Here is a 22,390-nt window from a genome sequence, read left to right as displayed (position 1 = left end):
GCAAATTCTCGCCTCCTGAAATCAATTACACGGAAGGAACTTCTGGCTATCAAGTCTGCCTTTAAGGCTTGGCGGCATTATCTGCTGGGGGCCCGACACACCGTTACTGTGATTACGGATCACCGAAACCTGCAATATTTGAAAACCGCAAAAGCCCAATCCTGTAGACAACTCCGTTGGGCATTATTCTTTGCCGAGTTTGACTTCATAATTACCTATCGACCTGGTACAAAAAACGGTAAAGCTGATGCCCTTTCTCGGATAGGAGTGGAAGAACACTTGATCAACCCTAAACCTGTACCAATCATTCCCGAACAAAGAATTCTGGGTGTAATCACCACACAATCCATAGAGGAAGTTAAGGATAAAGCCAGGCAACTTGTAACTCCAGCAGACATACAGAATTGGCATCTGCAGGGAAAGGACTTTGCAGTAAAGGACAACTTATTGTATTTCCAAGAACGATTATACCTGCCCAGCACAGATTTACAGAAAAAAGTAATCTCTTGTTATCACGATTCTTTAATGGAAGGACATCCCGGTATGGCCAAGACCTCAGAAAAGATCAAGCGCTACTTCTGGTGGCCGTCTTGGAAAAAAGATATCAGAGACTTTATAATGTCCTGTGGAGTATGCGCCCAAAACAAGAGTCAAAAGGAAAGACCAGCAGGCCTCTTACGCCCTATTGACATCCCACCTCGCCCTTGGCATACGCTTTCTATGGACTTCATCACCGATCTACCTCCATGCTCCGGATATAATACGATTCTAGTAATCGTGGACTTATTCTCCAAGATGGCGCATTTCATTCCGCTCAAAGGCTTGCCAACAGCAGCAACTCTGGCCCGAGAATTTCTCGAAAACATGGTCCGACTGCACGGTTTTCCTTCGGTTCTAATTTCGGATCGAGGTAGTCAATTTATTTCTCATTTTTGGCGAAGTTGCTGTCGGTCGGCTCAAATTGATGTGAGACTATCGACCAGTCACCACCCTCAGACCGACGGACAAACCGAGAGGACCAATCAAACTCTGGAACAGTATTTACGCTGCATGCTGCAACAAACTGAAAAAACTTGGAAAGACATCCTTTGGATAGCTGAATATGCCTACAATAACTCTGTCCATTCGGGAACTGGGAAAACCCCGTTTTTTCTTTTATACGGCAGTCACCCTCGAACCTTGGAGTTGGATCCCCTCCAAGATCTTGAAACACCAGCAGTAGACTACCTGCATTCTACAATCACCCAAGCCTTTAAGGAAGCTGTTTCTCACCTTCAAAGGGCTAAAGAACAATACAAGAAAGGAGCAGATCAACATCGGAAGGAAGCCCCTCAATATCAAGTATGGGATCAAGTCTGGTTATCCACCAAATATCTACCTCTAAAAGGGCCACGCACATTCAACCCAAGATACCTTGGTCCCTATTCCATCACTACCATAGTAAACCCAGTAGCGGTCAAGTTGGACTTGCCCCCGCACATGAAGATACATCCGGTCTTCCACGTCTCTCTATTAAAACCCGTGCAACCTCAAACCCGACTAACTAAATCTCCAAAACCCATCCTAGTTGATGGAGAACTCGAGTTTGAAGTCAAAAGCATTCTGGACTCCAAGATCTCCAAATCTAAACTATTTTACCTAATTGACTGGAAAGGCTACGGCCCCCAAGAGAGATCCTGGGAACCTGCTGAATATGTCCACGCTCCTCGCCTAATCAAAAGATTTCACCGAACATTTCCTGACAAGCCAAAACCCCCGGAGAAGCCCGGTTTGGGAGGGGCCTTGAGGGGGGGGTACTGTCATGATCTCTGCTTCCAAAAGGTCAGGGTTTTCCCAACTCCCTTGGAAGCAGATCCATAACCCAGGTTCCGAGTGCCATCCAGTCCCAATTGGGACCTTTTGGACCCAGTCCTGGCGCCAGTGGCACCAGGCTCATAAATATGCCCAGTCCCAGCGCTGGAAGCGCCGGGCTCATAATGCTTGGGTGGACTTACCTGCAGCAGACCATGCTGCTTACTTGCCTGCCAGTTGAGCCTCTGATCCTCTTCTGTTTGGAACTACTTTTCCTGTTGGGTGGGGCAGGAGCCACTCCCTAGGTTCAGAACACTGGAACTCTTCTGGAAAGCAGGAACTCTTTTCTTACCTAGGCGTGGCTGTGGAAGGAGACACCTAAGCACTACAGGAGGCTATTTAAACCACACCCGATGGATGAATCTTGCTTTGCGTTATTCTGCATCCTCTGCAGCAGAACGCTCATCGTGTCTTCTGCATCTGATCCTGGGCCTAAGGAAAAAGGCTTACCATCCTGAATCCAGTCTTCAGCAACACCTATAAAGACAAGAAAGAACAGGTTAGCATTACGGTCTTCAGTGACAGCGCTTCACTTACCTGGTCCATCGGCTGTCACCAGCGCCTCGCGCTGCATTCCGGCATCTGAAAGACAAAGGCTTACCTACTCTTCGTGCGCTCCAGAGGTCTTCGCACTGCATTCCGGCATCTGAAAGACAAAAGCTTACCAGCTCTTTGCACGCTCCGGAGGCCTTCGGCACTGCATCCCGCATCTGAAAGACAAAACAAGGTGCGTTTAAAGACATTGGAGAACTTTAATACTCACGTGCCATTACTCCTTTCCACATCTAACCCAGTGGGTATTCCGGCACCCTGCAGCCGCTCCGAACTTGTACCTGCAAAATAAAAAGACAGTTAGAGCGCATCGTGAAGCAGGCAACAAGCGCTTACTTACGTGCTTCCAGGCGCTTCCATTCATCACACGGGCTCCAGCTTCAACTCACTTCAGCCCGTCATCCGCCATCACCGGAACCTGCAAAAACAAGAGACATCATTACTAAAGACTTTTAAAGACATTAGAATTACTCGAAACTTACCGTTCGTGCAGTAAACGACGGACAGCAGTCCTCTGAAGTCAAGAGGCCTGCTCCCCTTATCCAGTGAAGAAACTGGTTACAGCACCCTGCCCTGAGGCAGATGGAGAGCACGGCGTTCACTTACCTAAGGTGAGAGCGTTAACCTTGGGGTTCTACAGGAGAAGAGAAAGGGAAGAAGAGAGAGACATTCAATAACCCAGTTCATTAATCCCATATTTTCTATCTGCAGACATCTTACCCTTCGAGTCAGACATACAGTGCACAGAGGTCCAGCCCAAAGAGCCAGCCGTGTGTTACACATCACCTTTGAAGATACGGTATACGCCCAGTCAAGACCGGCGCCTCTACGGGAATCAGGTGAGCGTTACAATAATAGCCTGAACCAATACCACGTTTATATAATATAATCGCGGTACAAACGTTAGGGTAGTTACCACTGCCACCAGCCAAGTCTTAATGTTAAGGGAGCGAAACAAGGCTCCAAGAGGTACAGACAAAAAGGGTTAAGACTTAACCCTTTCCAAAACTCCATGTAAGATGGGGTGTACTGGGTCTAGGGTTTAAAGTGACTATATAAAGTTAATGACAACTTTACCTGTTTCTGGGGAACAGTAGTCAGCTCCAGAAACATGGAGTCATTGGGAAACTCAGGATCACACAAAAAGTGAAAACACACACAGCAAAACACATGTAAGAGTGGGAAAAAGGCTCACACTCTTACCAGGTGGAAAAAATAATCCTAGAAATCCAGCAAAGCTGCTGGGGGACTCTTTAGGTAAGGGAAATCAGCCATTTATGAGATTTCTCACTAACAAGGGCGAATCAGTCTCCATGTCATTCAGTGTTCAACTTGCACTGCAGGAATACATATGTATTGCTGTTGACTACCAGCTCTGTGTGATTGCCTGCTGTGTAATTGGATTTGGTGTTAACTTACCATTCAGAATCATACATGTTTAACATTTGAACATCTTTCCATGTTGTGTTGTTTAATGGGTAGTGTATTTTATAATGCTTCAATGGTGACAACTACGTATGCATTGTATTTTCCTGTGATGTCATTGTTGCGCGAATTATTATTTTTGAAACTTGAAAATCCTACATCTTTTTGGTCACAGAATGTCGGCAAGTATGGGAGTAGTGTATATAGCAATGTCTGTAGAGTTGCACCCTTTAGTTTACACCTGCATACATGCCCACGCTTTCCCATAGCTGCGAGGAAGATTTTGTAACAGAAATTGGGAGACGTGAATGTTCCCATTGTAATGAATTGGGGTTGCAAATATTTTAGGAGGGAGAAAATAAAAAAACAGCACACTTTTTGAAGAATAATCGGTAGTCTCCGCCTAAATCAGGTGGGTTGGCATGTATGCACCTGGGAGCTTGATAATCACCTGAAGTGAATAATATTCACTTCACAAAGCATATCCTATGGCAAGATGATGCTTCACATTCTTTTATTACTCTCAACAACAGCAAAAACAAACACTTTTTAAGAACTACAAATCAAACAGTACAACATGAAAGATCTGAGGTTCTGTAGTTTCTCATGAAAAAAGTCCTCTCCAGGCCACCGTAAGGCCCCTCCTATCCATGGCCCTAAAAGCCCCACCCCATGCTCATTCCTGCCTCTTTCTTAGCTGCTCTCACAGAAGATAAGTGTTTATATGTTCTCTCTCACAGTTTTTGCAGATAAGCTAATTGTTCAGCTGATTATGCCAGATTGAGTGTGTTTGATAATGTATGGATTGATAGAGGATTTATTGAGTGTGAGCTGGGAGACAAAGCACCAGGTGTTCCCCAGACATAGGCAAGCTGCCGAATCAACCGGCAGGGACAGCGAGAATGGGGAAAGCCCGGGGGTTTCCGGCCCCACACTTGCTTTGCACAGCGGGACAGAAGCGAGTGCAGGACGTGCCGTGCCAACCCTACATAATTTCTGTGCTGAGTACAGACAGCCGGCGGACGGGAACTAGAACCCGATCTGGCGGGTGACGTAAGACGCGTGCTTGGAGACTGTCACTGTTTCGGGTGATAGTCTCAGTGTGAGCGCCGGCCTGCATTCAAACAGGAAATCAGATCATTAAATATTACTTCTAACACATCCTGTAAATTACTGCACCGTGTTTGACAGTGACAGCAGGTTTAAGCCAATTTGAGTCTCAAACGTGGGTTTGAAGCCCAATAAGAAGCTAAGAGGGTTGTTACCAACTTCTTGCACGAATCTAGAGAGTACCTCGAGGGCAATAGGGCTAAGGCTGCTCCCTTATAAGGGATTCCCGTCCATCTCAGCTCCCCTGCACCCCACACACTCACATTGCGAGTACCGTGGGGCACTAAGAATAAAGAGACAAAGTAAATAGATTCAACCTTTTTAAAAAAGAAATGAGCATGGAATGGTCCGAGCAGGAAGAACAGATTTTGGAGGGGGAGGAGCTAGAAGAGGAGTATGGCGGCCCAATCTCCCTTCTTCCCTCAGCCTCCAGAATGCTATGACGCAGACCCTGATGGAGGCAATGAAGAAGGGATATCATCCCATCCATAAGAGGTTAGACTTTTTCGAGTCTATGGTGGTAGACCTCAAGGGCGGAAGGTTCTCTAGGAGTGCAGGTCATGATTATCTGGGGTCATAATCATGTCCTTCCTATCACCATCCCCCGCCACAATCCCCTGCAACCCACTCAATGAATCTGAAAATATCACCACCTTCTCTAATCCCAACTCGCGCACCCTATCAATTGCCAATGCAATCGCCACCAACTCAGCCGTACAAATTGACACATCATTCGTCAATCGTCCCACTTTATACTGCCCAGTGCGTTCCAGATAATATGCCATACCCACTCTCCCAGACACAGGATCCTTCAAACCATCCGTAAACACCTTGCATCATTCCTTTCCTGCCACATATGCCTGACCCAAAGCTTTGATCTCGCTCCGCAATCCTCTCTTCTTCGACACCACATTCGATAACTCCAAACACACCTTTGGAGACCCCATCATCCACCTCGGCCATCTCTCCAAATCCGTATCCGTCACAGTCATAAAATGGCCCACACCCCACTGCACTCCCTTCTCCCACATGTGAAACCCAAAAGTGCCCCCCTTCCTCCTCCACCGGTCCCTATAATAATCAAACCTCCAATTATACTTCAAACATTCACGCACCGGATGAGCCACACTCTTCGCACTGCACTTCACCCACCATCTCATATTCAACGCATCCCTCCTCAACCCCAACGGCATCTCCCCCACAAGCACCTAAACCGCATTCACTGGAGAGGACCTCATCACTCCCGAACACACCCTCAATGCCCTTGCCTGTACCCTGTCCAACCGCAACTTCTGACTCGCCGTGAAACCCACTGACACCTGACATCCGAAATCCATCACTCTCAAAATCAACCCCTTATACAACATTCGTAGACACTTCTGCTGTGCACCCCACTCTTTCCTAGTCACCGCCCGCAACAAATTCAACCTATGTTTGCTCTTATCCACCATACCATTCACCTGCAAATTCCAGTTTAACTTCCTATCCAAAATCACCCCCAAGTACCGAAACTCTTCCACGCTTTTCACCCTCTCACCTTTCAAAACCAAGTCCAACCCTTGCTGCACTCTTCTCCTTGAGAAAACCATACTCACGCTTTTATCCACAGACATCGAAAAGCCCCATTTCCCACACCACTCCTCCATACGCACTATCGCAGCTTGCAGCCGATTCTGCACCAACAAAAAACTCTGCCCTCTTACCCATACCACACCATCATCTGCGAAGAAATCCACCTGACACCCGAAACCCTCCAAAGCGTGAATCAACCCGTCCACCATCACATTAAACAACATCGCACTAATCACACTCCCCTGCGTTGTCCCGTTCTCCATCTTCCAAACCTCAGACAACACCCCCCTCACTCTCACCTGAAAGGTCCTGTCAGCCAAAAACACCTTAATCCACCGAAACATCCTCCCCTTCACACCCATCTCCAACAGTCTCACCAGCAACCCATTCTTCCACACCATATCATACGCCTTCTCCAAATCCAAAAAGAACGCCCCCACCATCTCCCCATCACACAACGCCTCCTCCACTCCAGACACCAACCTCACTAACGGATCTGCCACTGACCGATTCTTCCTGAACCCACTCTGAAAATCGCTCAGACACCCATTCGACTCCAAATAGAACCCTAAGCGCTCAACTACCATCCGTTCCATGACCTTACACAACACGACAGTCAGCGCAATCGGCCTATGTGACTTACACTCCGTTGGGACCTTGCCACTCTTCAAAATCGCCACCACAATCGCTCTCTTCCACAACCTCAGTAAAACTCCACTCTTCCAGATCTCATTGAACAAAGCTAACACCTCCAACTTACGTTCCACCGACAACTTCTCCAAAAATACATACATGACCCCATCCACCCCTGGACTTGACCACTTCCCCTTCCGAATCGCCCCATCCAACTCCACCATAGAAAACAGAGCCTCATACTGCTCTACCCAAGGTCCAACATTCGCCAACAACTCCTGCATCTCCTCCTTAACCACTCCCATACTTAGTCTCACCGCCTACGGGAAGTTCTCTGAACTGTGCACTCCCGCAAAATGCTCCCCCAGCAAATTCGCCTTCTCCCCATCTTCACTGACCACCTCCACCCCTTTCAACAACACAGACATACCACCCTGCGGCTTCATCAACCCAGACATCCGCTTGAACTGCTTCCAAACCTCACCCACGTCAGAATTACTCCCCAGTGACCCACAATAGCCCCTCCAATATCCGCGCTTTCTTTCCCTATTCACCCTCTGCACCACCGCCTTTGCCTTCTTATATGTCAACAAATCCTCCAACATTCCCGTTCTCACAGCCCTGGCCCTCGTCTTCTTACGCGCTACCACAGCCCGTGAACATTCCACCGACCACCAAGGAACCTCAACCTTCCCCCCCTTTCCCTTCTCTGCCTCCGGAACTGCCGCCTCTGACGCCGCTCTCATTCCCTGCACCAAATGCTCATTCCATTCATCCACCCCCCCTTCCCGAGGAACAATCAATTCTGGCGGGGGCCATGTGGGTAGATTAGTTGTCGAGGTTGCCTGGCAACAGCAGAGGCAGCCTCATTCCCATGCCGAGAAAGCGATCAGCCATTTTGGAATTTTGTGTTGAGTGCGGCTTTCTTTCATTGAATATTACTAACTACTCCTAACTGATTCCTCGCATCCTACATCAAAATGCTCTTTACATTTATTTATTGCATTTGTTTTCATTCTAAAAATAACACGATAATGTGCAATCAATCACTTCATAAAATCCCCAATTACTATCTCTTAAAGTACAATAGCTTTAATTAATGTGTATTCTGTTAACCTGTGAACACAATAATATATTGATGAGAAAAAATGGTCATGCCTGGTGTTATTAAAAAAGTATCTGCATTTTACCCAGAGTTCATTGTACAGTATCTACCTATTAACAGTGATTTGTACAATGCTGTTTCGATGTTATGAAACAATCGTCTTTACTGGTAACCAAGTGAGAAACTCAGAGCAAAGGTTTCAATGAAATGAGTAATGAAATGAACAACCCTATATTTGAAAAAATCAGTGTTTTCACCGCCTTGGTGACACAAAAGGTTGGGAGCTATGACTCTGTGAGAGGGCAAGGCATGGTTTGGGCCATGTTCTGCCTGTCTGTCTTCTAGGCATAGCCCCAGAAATGACACGTGCGCGGAGCACCAGAGTGGGATGCGGCATAGAATGTATGTCGGGGACCAGGGTGATGGCGAGCGCCATGTTGCCGTGTGAGTGTGTGTGGAGTGTCCGGCGGGCGCCATGTTGGCGTGTGTATGGAGTGTCTGGCGAGCGCCATGTTGGTCCTCTCATCCTACAGCAAAATGTTCTTTACATTAATTTATTGTATTTGTCTCCATTCTAAAAATGAATACGATAATGTGCAATCAGTCACTTCATAAAATGCCCAGTTACTATCTCTTAAAGTACAATATCGTTAATTAATGTGTATTCTGTTAACCTGTGAACACAATAAAATATTGATGAGAAAAAAATTGTCATGCCAGGTGTACTCAATAAAGATTGTAATAAAAAAACTATCTGCATTTTACCCAGAGTTCATTGTACAGTATCTACCTATCAACAGTGATTTGTACAATGCTGTTTCATTGTTATGAAACAAAGTGTCTTTACTGGTAACCGAGTGAGAAACTGAGCGCAAAGGTGTCAATGAAATAAGTAATGAAATTAGAAACCCTATCTTTCAAAGCGTTATAAAACCGTGGCTATCCTCTTTCAAACGCACAGCTTTATCAACGCGCCCCTGCGATACTTGGGATTCACTTGCACTTCGGGTGGCAGTGATGAAGGAGTATTTAGCAGAATTTTTGAAGATCTCTGCTGCCTCAGAGATCACATTTCATTTGTAAAAAATAAGTACAGCTTCAGTAAGTGCGGGATAAAGGGCGGTAGGATTTACTTGCACTAAAGTTCCACTGTCAGCTGACACAGGTCCGTGCGCATGAGCTCGAGCCCAACCCACAAAAAAAACACACAGTGGCAGAGATAGGAAAGCGCTTCTTTCTCCTAGTGACAGGTACCCTGGACTGCAAATTACACTCCAACACTATTCTTCTTTAGAAAATGATACAGAGACCCTCGAGTGTGTGACAGAGGGCCTTCAAAAATGGTGTAATGCTAAACACTGTCCCGCACGGATATTATATCCATGAAGGAAATACTCTTTAAAGTTCGTATTTTTTTTTTTGTACGACTACCAGTGCAAGTGCATTTCTAAAACTTCCCGGCACTGACACAAGTGAGTCCTGCTGTTCTTAAAGTAAAAAAGAAAAACATACGCATTTCAACATAACATAGTTGTAGAGTTGAGCCCAATGGTCAGTCAGGCACACAATAGGGGGCGGACGCAGGCGACTCGTCTGAACACGTCTTTATTCAACTGCCTCTTCACAGGAACTGACCTGCCCCTTTACTTCCAGTCCCTCCCCTTCCCGTTGCCCCGTGTTCCTCTCCACGTGACAGGGTAGTACAAAGACACCCCCCCTCCTGACACCCCTCCTACCCCCCCTCCCCCCGATACTGAACATAAAGTCCAGGACTAGGGCATCTCGTCAATGAGACGATGTGGTTTTCTTCGAGTCCTTTGAGGTCTCCAGTTATCTCTCTCACTTGATTCCGGTGACAGCCAACGTGGCTCCTCTGTGCTGGAATCTTCCTCATCGCCTTCATAGGGCGCTTCCCGCTCCCAGGAAACTCCTGGTGTGTTTAGTTCAACCAACGGTATGGTTCCAGGCATTCTCTTAAAGTGGGATGTATTTCTTTTCGTAGTTTTGCTGCTGCCTTCTGCCGTGATGAGAGACCCTTTCCTTTGTATTATGGTGAGGGGTTCCTCGTTGAAGGCTGCCATGTTCTTGCGGTTTTGTGTCTGTCTTGCGATGACTATTTCCCCTGGCCCTAGATCATTGCCTTCGGCCCTCCTTTTCTTGTGCACTTGTTCCTTCATGTCCGTTTTCCGTGATGCATCCTGTTGTCTCATTTCCGCATCACCTTTGTACCTTTTTTCTTCCAGACCTATGTGGGGTAGTCTGGTTCTCACATTTCTTCCAAACATTACTTCCGATGGAGATTTACCTGTGGTGCTGTGTGGGGTGTTTCGGTAGTCTCTCATCTGTTGACACAGTAATTTCTCCACCGGCTCTCCTGTGAGTATGGCTATCTGTGTGGCATGCTTGATATTACTCATGAATCTTTCGACTGTCACATTTGCTTGGGGCCACAAAGGTGTTATCTTCCGATGCCGGAAACCCATGTATTATGCAAACTTTTTGAAATCTTGTCCTGTGAAAGGAGACCCATTGTCAGATTTCAGTATTTTTGGAATGCCATAGGTGGCGAACATTCGATCCAGCGAATGGATGGCATGATATGCTGCTGTAGATGGTACAATTTGCATGTCCGGGAATCGTGAGTATTCATCAATGGCTACCAGGATGTATTCGCCTCCTTCTAGCGGGCCATAGTGGTCCACTGCAATTTCTTCCCATGCTCCTTCAGGTAGTTCTGTCATGTTGAGAGGTTCTGGTCTGATTTGTGAGTTGAAGACAGCACAGGTGGGGCAGTTCTTGAGAAATTCTTCCATATGTGCATCCAGATGAGGGAACCATACTCTTTGTCGCATCATCCTTGTTGTGGACACTATTCCTCTATGCCCTTCATGCGCTAGCTCTAGGACTTTTTTTCTCAGGTTCTGGGGAATCACTAGCTTGGTTCCCTTCAGTAGTAGCCCTTCCTCTGATTTGGCGAGTTCATCCTTTACAGCCATCAGGTACGTAATGTCCTGTTTTGTTTCTTCTCCCACATTCTCCTTGAGCTGCTTTGCATGTTTCCACCGACCCGTCTCAAGGCATCTCATGATGATTTGCAACCCTTGATCTGTGTTTGATTCACAGGTTATTTGTTCCATGTCCAAACCTTGCAGGGCATTTTCTTGGACCACGTTTCTGATGTATTGGTCCGCGATCGATGGTTCTGGCATGCATCCTTGGCTGGGGTGGCATGAGAGGAAGTCCGCCGGATTTTGTTCCTTCCCGGGCCGATGAATGATGTCGAATTGGTAGTCTTGTAGTCTTAGGGCCCACCGGGCTATCCTTGGAGGCATTTTGGCCTGGGCGTTGTCGTAGATAAATAGTAGCGCCTGGTGGTCCGTGATAATTGTAAATGGTTTCCCATAGAGAAATAGGTGAAAGTGTTTGCAGGCCCAGACCACGGCAAGGCCCTCCTTTTCGGCCTGCGAGTATGCTTGCTCAGTTTTTGAGAGGCTGCGGCTTGCATAGGATACGACATGAATGCTGCGACCGTCCTCGCAATCAAGTTGAGTCAAGATGGCCCCCAGGCCGATAGGGCTTGCATCCACAATTAGTTCTGTGTGTCTTTGTGGGTCAAAATATGCCATGTTTTTGGCATCTGCAATGCGATTTTTGATGATTTGGAAAGCTTGTTGACACTCATGTGACCATTTGAAATCCGTATTGAGCTTGGTGAGGGCCCTTAGGGGTGCACTGACTGATGCAAAATACTTTATATATCGCGTGCAGTAGGAATGACCTCAGATCTGTGGTGGAGTTCGGTGGTGTGGTGTTCGTGAGGGCACTGACCTTCTCAGGATCGGGTGTCATTCCACTTTCGGAGAAAATGTGACTGAAGAACCGCAGGGTTGTCTTTCGAAATTCGCATTTCTTTTTGTTCGGAGTTAGATGAGCTTCTTCCAGAGCCATGCACACTCGCATGAGTGTGTCGTCGTGCTGTTCTTGAGTTTGCCTAAATACTAAAATGTCATCACTATAGTTCAGACAGTTCGGCATGCGCTTGAATTTCTGACTGGAAGATTTCCGCTGCTGAAGATTCTCCAAAACAGAGTTGTTTGTATCTAAATAGACCCAAGTGCGTAGGGAACGTGGTGATGTATCTGGATCTTTTGTGGAGTTCTAACTGATGGTACCCTTTATTGAGGTCGAGTTTTGAGAAGACCGTGGCTCCATTGAGCAGATGTACCATGTGCGTGATTCAGGGAGACTGATGACGTTCTCCCAATATTGCTTCATTGGGTCTTCGCATGTCTACACAGATGCGGATGTCCAGTGAATCTTTTTTTGGTACTGGTACTATGGGGGACACCCATGGAGTGGGGCCTTCCACTGGTTCGATTATGTCTGCTTCTAGGAGTTTGATTAGCTCGTTTTCTACCTGTTTCTGGATGTTGCTAGGAATGCCTCAGTAGTGCTGTGCTACGGGTGTGACGTTATTGTCGATGTGTAGTTCAATCTGTCTGTCTTTCAGTTTCCCCAGGCCTTTGAACAGTGCTGGGAAAACTTGGTCTATGCTTGCAGTGGGATCCAGATGTTTGTGCACCATGAGCCTTTACAGGACATGGATTAGCCCCATATCTACTGCAGCTTTGTAGCTGAGAATGCATCCGCTGTCTGTGGCGGCTTCTAGGACGTGCATGGGTATGTCTTTTGCATGATCTTTATATCTGCACAAAGCCATGTAGAAACCAATGCAGGCTAGGGGTGTTTTGGAGCTGTATGGAAAGATGAGTACTCTGGCTGGTTGTAGGCGGGGGGCGTTTGGTATGATGTTATACACTTCCTCGCTGATCACGTTGACCGTGGCCCCTGTGTCCACCAGAAATTCATCAGCCGCCTTGTTGACTTGTATTATGAGTGTCAGGCTATTTTCTTTTGCCGTGGGGTTACCTAATGCCCTTCACCCGTGGTTCTCCTTTGCGTGGTCTCTCTCCATGTCTGTGGTGGTCCTCTGAAGAGACACTAGAAGCGCTACCCGATTGGGATTGTTCCACCAGGTACCTGATGTATCTCCGAGGGCGCCTCCTCTGTCTGGAGGATGAGGGCTTGTTGTCTCGCCATTCATGTGACGGCCTTGACTGTCTTATGTCTGAAGGTTCTTGACGATTTCTGCGGCATGCTGGGTCGCTCTGGTGGTGCGAATCGCGACTAGGGCTTGGGTGCCTCTGATCCCTTTCTGGCGTGGAGCGCCTGTTTCTTCCATTCCCACGCATCTTGCTGCGGTATATGAGACAGACAGCCTTACAGTGGTTTTCTCCTCCACAGGCGGAACAGACTTGGCCCATGGCGGGGCACAGCCCTTCGTGTGGGTACTCATGACCGCATCAGTAGCAGAATGGATCACTGCTTGCTTTTGGGGTGCTCTCGAGTTTGTGTAGGTTCTCATGTTTCCCATGGGTGATGGTGATGTCATCAAGCCCTTCCACTTGTGCTGCCAGGGCTGCGTCTGATCGGGCCAGACGTAGGATCTCCTCGAGGTTTCGGGGCTTTTGTAGTAGCCGTCTTCTAAATTCACCACTTTCGCAGCCTACTAATATTTCTGAGCGGAGCGCCTCCTCGGTTGAGTATTTGTTAAATTCACAGTGCTTCATTTTAACCCTTAGTCTCATTATGAAGGCGTCCATTGTTTCGCCCTTTCATCGTTTAGTGGTGTGAAAGATATGTCTTTCGTAGTCCACGTTTGGGTGAGGTGTGAAGTAGTCCATAAGGGTTGTTTTTAGGTTGTTGTAGGTGTCTATGTTGCCTTCAGGGAGTTCATCTAGAATGTCTCTTACGTATGACCCTATGGCCTGAGTGAGTAAACTGTGTTTCCTTTCATCCTCCAAAGGGGCCTACTGCTTTGAGGCACACTTCAAAGTCTCTTAGCCATTTCTCCCACCTTGGCCCCAGTGTGCTGGTGTCACTGAGATCAAAGTTGGAAGGCAACTGAGAGGTTAGGCTATCTGTCATACTTGTGCGTGTTATCCGGGCAGGTGTTACTTGTACGGTTAATGAATCCTCCCCTAAATCCTCCAGCATGTCAAGTGCTTCTCAGGCGTGTACTTACTATTAGTAGCTGAGGGTAGTAAGCAGCAACAGCTGTGCCTCTTTTAGGTGGTTTGCCCTTCTTCTGGCCCTTGTCGTTTCTTGGACGTGAGGTTCGGTGCTCCTCACTTTGAAATGTCTGCTTTGTACCCTTGATTTGAAATGGGGGCGTGTACTACACGCGCTCTTTTCACTGGTGTGAGCGGGAGAGTGGGGAGCTGCCTCGCTCCACCCACCCTTGTTGCTGCAGTTGGCGGGAAAAATGGAGGATTATTATTATTATTTTTTTTAACGTGGGGAGCCGATGCTCTCCACCCACGTGTGCTGCCTCAGAAGTGGAGGATATCTTCGAATGTGGGGAGCCGATGCTCTCCACCCATGTGTGCTGCCTCAGTTGGCAGGAAGAACCAGAGGATTTTCTCGAGCATGGGGAGCCGATGCGCTCGCCCCACGTGTAATGCCGTCGTTGGCGGGAAATTCCCTCGAGTGTGTGGAGCCGCTGTACTCCACCCACCTGCATTGCCGCCATTGGCGGGAGGAAACCACCCGGAGTATGGGGACTAGACTCGCTCCACCCACAGGTGTCGATGCCATCGGCGGGGTTGGCCTGCCCGGAGTGCAAGGAGCCAACGCGCTCCACCTGCAGATTTCCTCATTGCCGTCGGCCAGTACGTACGGTACCTCGCCCGGATTTCTTAGGGGAGCTGGCCAGCTGGCGGGGAGCCTTCTCACTCCCACCCGCCTTACCTTGCCGTCGCGACTCCGCAGGGCCGCGGCCCACGGCTCAAGTATCACTCGGGATGCCACGAGCACGGAGCGCCGGAAAAGCAGCTGGTGCGGTAGTGATTCTTTCCGCCTCGTCGCCAGTGTAGAGTTGTGCAGAGGTCTAACCCGCCCTCCAGCCCCAACGGTCAGTCAGGCACACAATAAGGGGCGGACGCAGGAGACTCGTCTGAACACGTCTTTATTCAACTGCCTCTTCACAGGAACTGACCTGCCCCTTTATTTCCCATCCCTCCCCTTCCCATTGCCCCGTGTTCCTCTCCACGTGACAGGGGAGTACAAAGACACCACAATAGTGTGCAAAGGCCCACTGGTACTATGGCGCACAGGATTGTGGGTACTATAGGAGATTTTCTTTTAATAATCTTCATTGAGCACGCGAGGCCTGACAGGATTCCAGCGCCACTCACTGATCTTCTGGAACTCTCTGACTGACTCTGAGGAGCAGGAAGCGCCTTGCAAGGCTGTGAAGCCTCACAACTGATGGGATTTCCACATCGACCTTATTCTCGCGACAGGGGGGAGGCAATAACTTACTGTCACACCCTGTGTGCGCAATAAAGATTGTTACAAGATTACCTGCAATCTTCTGCAATATTACCCACAAACCATCGATCATGTGACCCAAAAGCCTTCCAATAATATTGCCCACAATCCTTTGTACGTTACCAATAGTTCTTTATTCGGTACTTCCAACAGAAATCATTAGAACCCTCACTGGAAGGAAATCTCACATTCTTATTCTATGTCCTTTGATGATCTTCTTACAGTAATTGATCTGACTGGGATTCACTTGCATTTTGTATGGCATGAAGTGACATGTCAATTTCTGGGAGTCCTCTGTGACAGTAGAGGTTTGTATAAGGGGTGAAGTGAGACAAGGAGTACATACGTGCCAACCCTACAGATTTAGGTAGAAGGCTACTGCTTTTTAAGCAGTCCTACCGCCTACAGATTTGGGTGACAGATCCTACTGCTTTTTACAGTGGCAGGTAATTTATGTTACTCTAAGGCAGGCTGCAGGACAAAGCATGCAACACATTAATTAGTCTGCATGTACAATGAGCTGGTAGGTGATTACTGACTCTGTCCTGTACTCTTATCGGTACAACGCTTAGGTGAACCACCAGAGAAGGCAAGTGGCAGAGCATAACACCATCACACAGCATCTGCCTATCAGACTGAGGGGTGTTAGGCAGAATTATATGCAGTACCCTTTGGGAACACTACACACAATTAAGACTACAAGTGACAGTACAATTTCACCTTTGGTACAAGCCTGTATAACACAGTTATAGTGGTAGTGGTAGCAGTAGCGGAGCAGCCAGACTTATCTCAAGAGTAAGTGAGCAGCACAAATAGTTACACAAAGGACAGCAATTACTATGATTCAGGCAAACACCGACTCCAGGTTTCTAAGTAAAAGAAAATATATTTATTTACTCAACAGTTGTATAACATTTCACTATTCGAAGCAAGTAAAAAATCACAATCATAAATACACCACACCACTTTCCTTAAATTCCAGACAAGTTAAGCTCACAAAATGAAGTGGGAGCAAAATGGCACTCCAGCAATTTAAAAGGGAGGGAAAGACAAAGTTATTAGAAATTAGGCAAAGCCAACAGGTAAGTACTCAGGGCAATTGAACAAGAGAAACTACAGTGAGGAGATCATCTAGAAAAGGCTTAGGGCCAAAGTCAATGGGTCAAAAGTCTTTTGCTCAAGATCACACAGTTCAGGGTGGTTCACGGTAAAGGTCGTGGCACAGATTCCAGACGAGGTTGGTTGGTAGAAAAGTTAGTTGAAAGAGAAGAGAAGGACAAGCCCTCGGATTGGAGAAAGATTTCAAACACTTTGACTGCAGCTGACCGAAACGGACAACCGGATTTGCACAGTGTCTTAAAACGGAGAGGGAGCTGTAGCTGAGGCGGACATTCCTGGTGGTTCCTGCAGGCTCACGGTTCCTGAAGCGACTGACAGACTGACACGAAGTAGGAAGACTGCAGGGTCCTGCGCCACCCAGGGAAGAAACCAGCAGCAGAGCAAAACAACTAATAAAAGGTGCGCTCCTTAATACAGCAGGGTCCGACCTTCCTGGCTATCCGGCCCACTGTAGCTCTGTACAGCGAATTCGACCAGAGAAGGGGTCCTGGCTTGTAGTTTGGGCAAACTGGTTGGTCCTACCAGCTCAAGGGAAGACGTTTCCTGGAGGATCTTCTCTGTCGTCGGATTCTGGCGATTCGGACCTGCAGCAGGGCTTCACCGGGCAGTTCAGTCGTTGTAGGGGTCCTCTTCTTCCAGTTCCTTGTTGGTTCTTTCGTTCCAGTGGCGACTCTGCTCTTGCAGTCCCAGAGACCTGATTTTTATGCAGTTTTCCCCCATTCATACAGCCTGGCTGTCAATCACAAAGCAGGGTGGCTGGCCTGGCAAGGCCAGTCCCCTTAGCCAATCAGACAAGAGTGCGACTTGGGTTACCAAGGGAACCCATGGCAGGGGTCCGAAGATCCCTCCCTCACATCCTGCCTACCTAGACTATCAGGCGCCTTAAGGAGGGCTTCTGTGCAGAAGCCCGCAAAAAGACAGCAAACAAAGTAGTCATCCCCGGTTTGGCGCGCAGAGAAAAACACGAGAAAGACTTTAACAAAAAGAAATGGTGAATAAACCCAGCCAGAACCAAAATAAAATGTATTTGGTCAAGCGGGTTTATGTTCGAGGCTAATATAATAGCCTGAACCAATACCACGTTTATATAATATAATCGCGGTAGAAAAGTTAGGGTAGTTACCATTGCCACCTGCCAAGTCTTAATGTTAAGGGAGCGAAACAAGGTTCCAAGGGGTACAGACAAAAAGGGATAAGAGTTAACCCTTTCCAATACTCCATGTAAGATGGGGTGTACTGGGTCTGTGGTTTAAAGTGACTATATAAAGTAAATTGGCAACTTTACCTGTTTCTGGGGGACAGTAGTCAGCTCCAGAAAAATGAAGTCAGTGGGAAGTCTCAAAGACAACCCTGTGTCACTGCACTGAAAGTGCTGTGTAACACACACAAAAGTAGTGCACATGGAGTAGGTGAGGCTCCAGTGCTCAGGATCACACAAAAAGTGAAAACACACACAGCAAAACACATGTAAGAGTGGGAAAAAGGCTCACACTCTTACCAGGTGGAAAAAATAAATCCTAGAAATCCAGCAAAGCTGCTGGGGGACTCTTTAGGTATGGGAAATAAGCCATTTATGAGAATTCTCCCTAACACTCGCCCCCCTCCCCCAGACTAAGGGACAGGAGGATTTAATCCACTCCTGGATGAATCTCTACCTCGAATTGGTTATAAACATCCTAGAGAGACCATCAGCATTTTGGTGGTGACATCCTGCTCTGTGCTCAATTGTAAAATCAAACCCTTGCAGGCAGATTGACCATCTGAGCAGTTTTGGGTTTTCCCCTTTCATTTGCATCAGCCATCTCAAGGGTTGGTGGTCAGTTTGAATCACAAAAGTAGATCCATACAAGTATGGTCTAAACTTCTTCAATCTCCACACAATGGCAAAGCATTCACGCTCTACGGTTGCCCACCTTGTTTCTGGTTCCTTCAGTTTCCTACTGATGAAGCAGATGGGTTGCTCCCTACCTTTCTCATCCAGTTGACTAAGGACTGCATCTATACCTATATTGGAGGCATCTGTCTGCACAATGAAGGGTTGGTGATAATCAGTGGCTATTAGGACTGGAGCTTGACAAAGGGCTTTCTTCAGGCTTTGAAAGGCTTGAGTGCACTCCTCAGTCCATCTAACCTTTTTAGGGAATTTCGGAGAGGAGATCACATTCAAGGGAGAAGCTATGGTCCCATAGTTCTCAATGAAATTCCTGTAGTACCCAGTGAGACCTAGGAAAGCTCTCACTTGGGTTTGAGTAGTAGGGGTGGCCCAGTTTTGCACACCTTGTACTTTGCTGGGCAATGGCCTTATCTCACCTCCTCCTACCTCATGACCAAGGTAGACCACTTTACTCTAACCAATTTGACATTTGCTTGCCTTTATGGTCAGACAGGCCTGCTCTAGAGCCTGCAAAACATATACCAGGTGATCAATATGTTCTTTCCATGTAGGGATGAACACTGCAATGTCATCCAAGTATGCCATGCAGAAGTCCTCCATCCCATTCAGAACTTAATTAACCATCCTTTGAAATGTAGCAGGTGCATTCTTTAGTCCAAAAGGCATTACCTTAAACTGGTAGAGGCCTGCTGGGGTGGAGAATGCAGTTTTTTCCTTGGCATGGTCTGTCAGTGCTATTTGCCAATAGCCCGAGGTTAGGTCAAATGTCCTGAGGTACTTGGCTGAACCAAGTCTATCCACCAGTTCATCTGTCCTTGGCAAAGGATGGGCATCAGTCTTAGTGACTGCATTTAGAGCTCTATAGTCCACACAGAATCGCAACTCCTTCGATTCTGCCTTTGGTAATAGAACAACTGGACTAGACCATGGACTTGTAGAGGGGTCTATAACCCTGAGATCAAGCATCTTGTTGACCTCTCCTTTGATGTGGGATTTCACAGGTTCTGACATTCTGTACCCCCTGCTTGTGACAGGTAAACGGTCACCAGTGAGAATATCATGCTGGCCCCAAGGGGTCAAGCCTGGTGACAGTGAAAACAGGGAGGCAAACGGATTCAACAGAACTTTGCACTCCTCTTGTTGTTCAGAAGTCAGCTGAGAAGAGGGATTAACTCCTTCTATCTGTTCATCTAAAGGTTGGCCTCTGAGGAGGTCGGGTAGATATTCACTCTCCAATTCCTCTTGAGCTGAAGCTTGAAGCAAAGCTCCTACTTCTGGTCTCGAGACATAAGCCTTTAAACAGCTGGTATGAAAGACTCTGGGAGCCTCCTTAGGTCTGCCTAAGTCCACCAGATAGTTTACATCTCCAGGTTTGCCCACAACCTTGAAGGTCCTATCCACTTGTCCTGCAAGGCCCTCTGCCTTGTTGGCACCATAACTAGTACAAGCTGGTCTTGAGAAAACTCAACCATGTTGGCCTTCTGGTCATGCCAATGTTTGACCAGAGCCTGACCTGCTTTCAAGTTATCACTTGCTTCTGCCATCATGTGTGGCATTCTCCTCCGGAGACCTATCACATAGTCAGTTACTCTGACTGGCTTGGGGGAAGGAGCACACTCTCCAACCCCTCCTTGATCAGGGCCAATGGACCTCTGACTGGATGGCCATAGAGAAGTTCAAAGGGACTGTAACCAACTCCCTCCTGAGGGACATATCTATATGCAGAGAAGGCATGGCAGTCGAAGGTCCCACTTTTTTTTAAGGGGTTCTTCTAAAGCACCTACCATGCTCTTCATAGTATGATTAAACCTCTTTACCAGTCCATTTGTCTGTGGATGGTAGGCTGTAGAGAACTTGTAAGTGACACCACAGTTTTTCCACATGGCTTGCATGTAGTGGGACATAAATCTGGATCTCCTGTTGGATATCACTTCCTTAGCAAACCCCACTATGGTAAAAATACCAAGTAGAGCCTTAGCCACAGCCTGAGCTGTAACAGTTCTCATAGGTATGGCTTCTGGGTATCTTGTAGCATGGTCTACAACAACCAGGATAAACCTGTTCCCTGAAGATGTGGGAGGGTCAAGGGGACCGACAATGTCAATGCCCACCCTCTCAAAAGAAACTTCCACCACTGGGAGAGGCACCAGGGGTGCCACATTCTTGGCTCCACTCTTGCCAGAGGTTTGGCAAGTGTTACAGATCCTACAGAATGTGTCCACTTCTGAACCCATCTTAGGCCAGTGGAAGTAGAGAGAGAGAGCCTTTCCTTGGTCTTCTTGAAACTCAAGTGACCAGCCAAAGGTATCTTGTGGGCTAACTGTAGGAACTGGAGTCTGTTGGCAAGGGACACTAATATTCTTTTGCAGTCCCCAGGGTAGACTCAGTTGGTTCACTGTAGAAGAGGCCATCTTCCCAGCTTAACCTGTGCTTCCAAACTCTTGCCCATCAAGTTGGTTAGCAGCCTGTTGTCGAAGACCTTCAAGAGTAGGACACTCTCTTCCTTTGCTAAAGTCTGCCCTGTTGGGTCTACCTTCTGCCAGTAAAGACTGCAGCTCAGGATGGTCAACAGGGTCAAGATCTCCAGCTAATACAGTGTCTTCCTCCAGATCTGACTCTTCAGGTGCTGGTTCAACCACACAAGGTTGCACCTCACACTCTGCCCCAGCAGGTAGAGTAGTCACAGGAGTGACTTTGGACAATCTTGGTGATGTCCTTGTCGGTAGCACAGGGGTGCTGTCTGACTTTTTCCCTGGAGGTCTTGGGTTTCCCCTTTGTCTCTGTTTTTCTAGAAATGGCAGTGAGCAACTCCTGTCGAGTGGGAGTGATATTTTCCTCTATCATCTCCTCTGGAGAGCCTCTCAATGTTCTCTCCCTTGCAGACCTTGTGAGCTCCTGTTTCCTTTTACTGAGAGGCCTGGGGGTGCTTGACACAACTCCAAGAGTTTTAAGATCATTACCCAACAGGACTCTGCCAGGCATTTCACTCTGCACACTAACAGGTATCTTGACAGTTGTATCATTAAACTGGATGAGAGCTGGTAACTGGGGAAACATTTGCACAGGGCCTCCAGCTAACTTGTGGAGGCATTTGGGTGCCTTAGCAACATCCTCCACCTTGAAAAATGATTAATCTAACACGCTTATGCTGGCTCCAGTGTCTCTTATGGCAGGGGTTTCCTGACCATTCACAAGAACACTATCTTTATAATACTCTTTAGTATTATCTCGGATGAATTATAGACATCTAAATTCTGTTGTTCCCACAAGCCCAGGGACACTAAAGAAACACTGGCTGAGACTCTCATGGGTTCTTCAGCCAATAGGTGAAAGTTTCCACTTGCCATAGGCACTTCTTCCTCTGGGGAGAAGGCTAAGGAGACAGTGTGGACCCCTGAAGGGTTACCCTTACATCTGGGATCCCCTTTCACATGCATGGTCAGTTGACCCACAAACATAACATTTCCGAAATGTTTTGATGAATGGGGGTTTGTTCTGACCTCCATCTGGTTTGGGTCCAGATGGTACACTAGCCTAATTTGGTTTACCTTGTGGTTTACCCTTATGCTGCTGTTTGTGGCCCTCCTTTGGGTTGGAGGTATTAGAATTCTCTTTGTTGTCTTTCTTTGGCTGTTTCCCCTCATCCATTTTATGAGTAGCCACAGAATCCTTGTGAGTAGCCCTGTTGGCAACCCACAAGTCAGCAGCCTTAGCTAGCTTCTTTGGATCTATCTCCT

General features: G+C 47.4%; 1 long non-coding RNA gene across 1 annotated transcript in view; it reads left to right on the top strand.

Annotated features, from left to right (window-relative positions):
• The first annotated feature begins 10,008 nt into the window (after positions 1 to 10,008).
• LOC138489818 (uncharacterized) overlaps positions 10,009 to 22,390 on the top strand; it is a 295,315-nt gene continuing 282,933 nt past the window's right edge. Inside the window, exon 1 of the long non-coding RNA XR_011274924.1 lies at positions 10,009 to 10,202. This is a non-coding gene — a long non-coding RNA (uncharacterized lncRNA). The remainder of the gene's footprint in view (positions 10,203 to 22,390) is intronic.

This window comes from Ambystoma mexicanum, chromosome 9 (genome assembly GCF_040938575.1).
Source record: "Ambystoma mexicanum isolate Mex_15411 chromosome 9, UKY_AmexF1_1, whole genome shotgun sequence".
NCBI classification, from domain to species: Eukaryota; Metazoa; Chordata; class Amphibia; order Caudata; family Ambystomatidae; genus Ambystoma; species Ambystoma mexicanum.
Note: the sequence above shows the minus strand (reverse complement) of the source record. Positions and strands in the feature narration are given on the sequence as shown.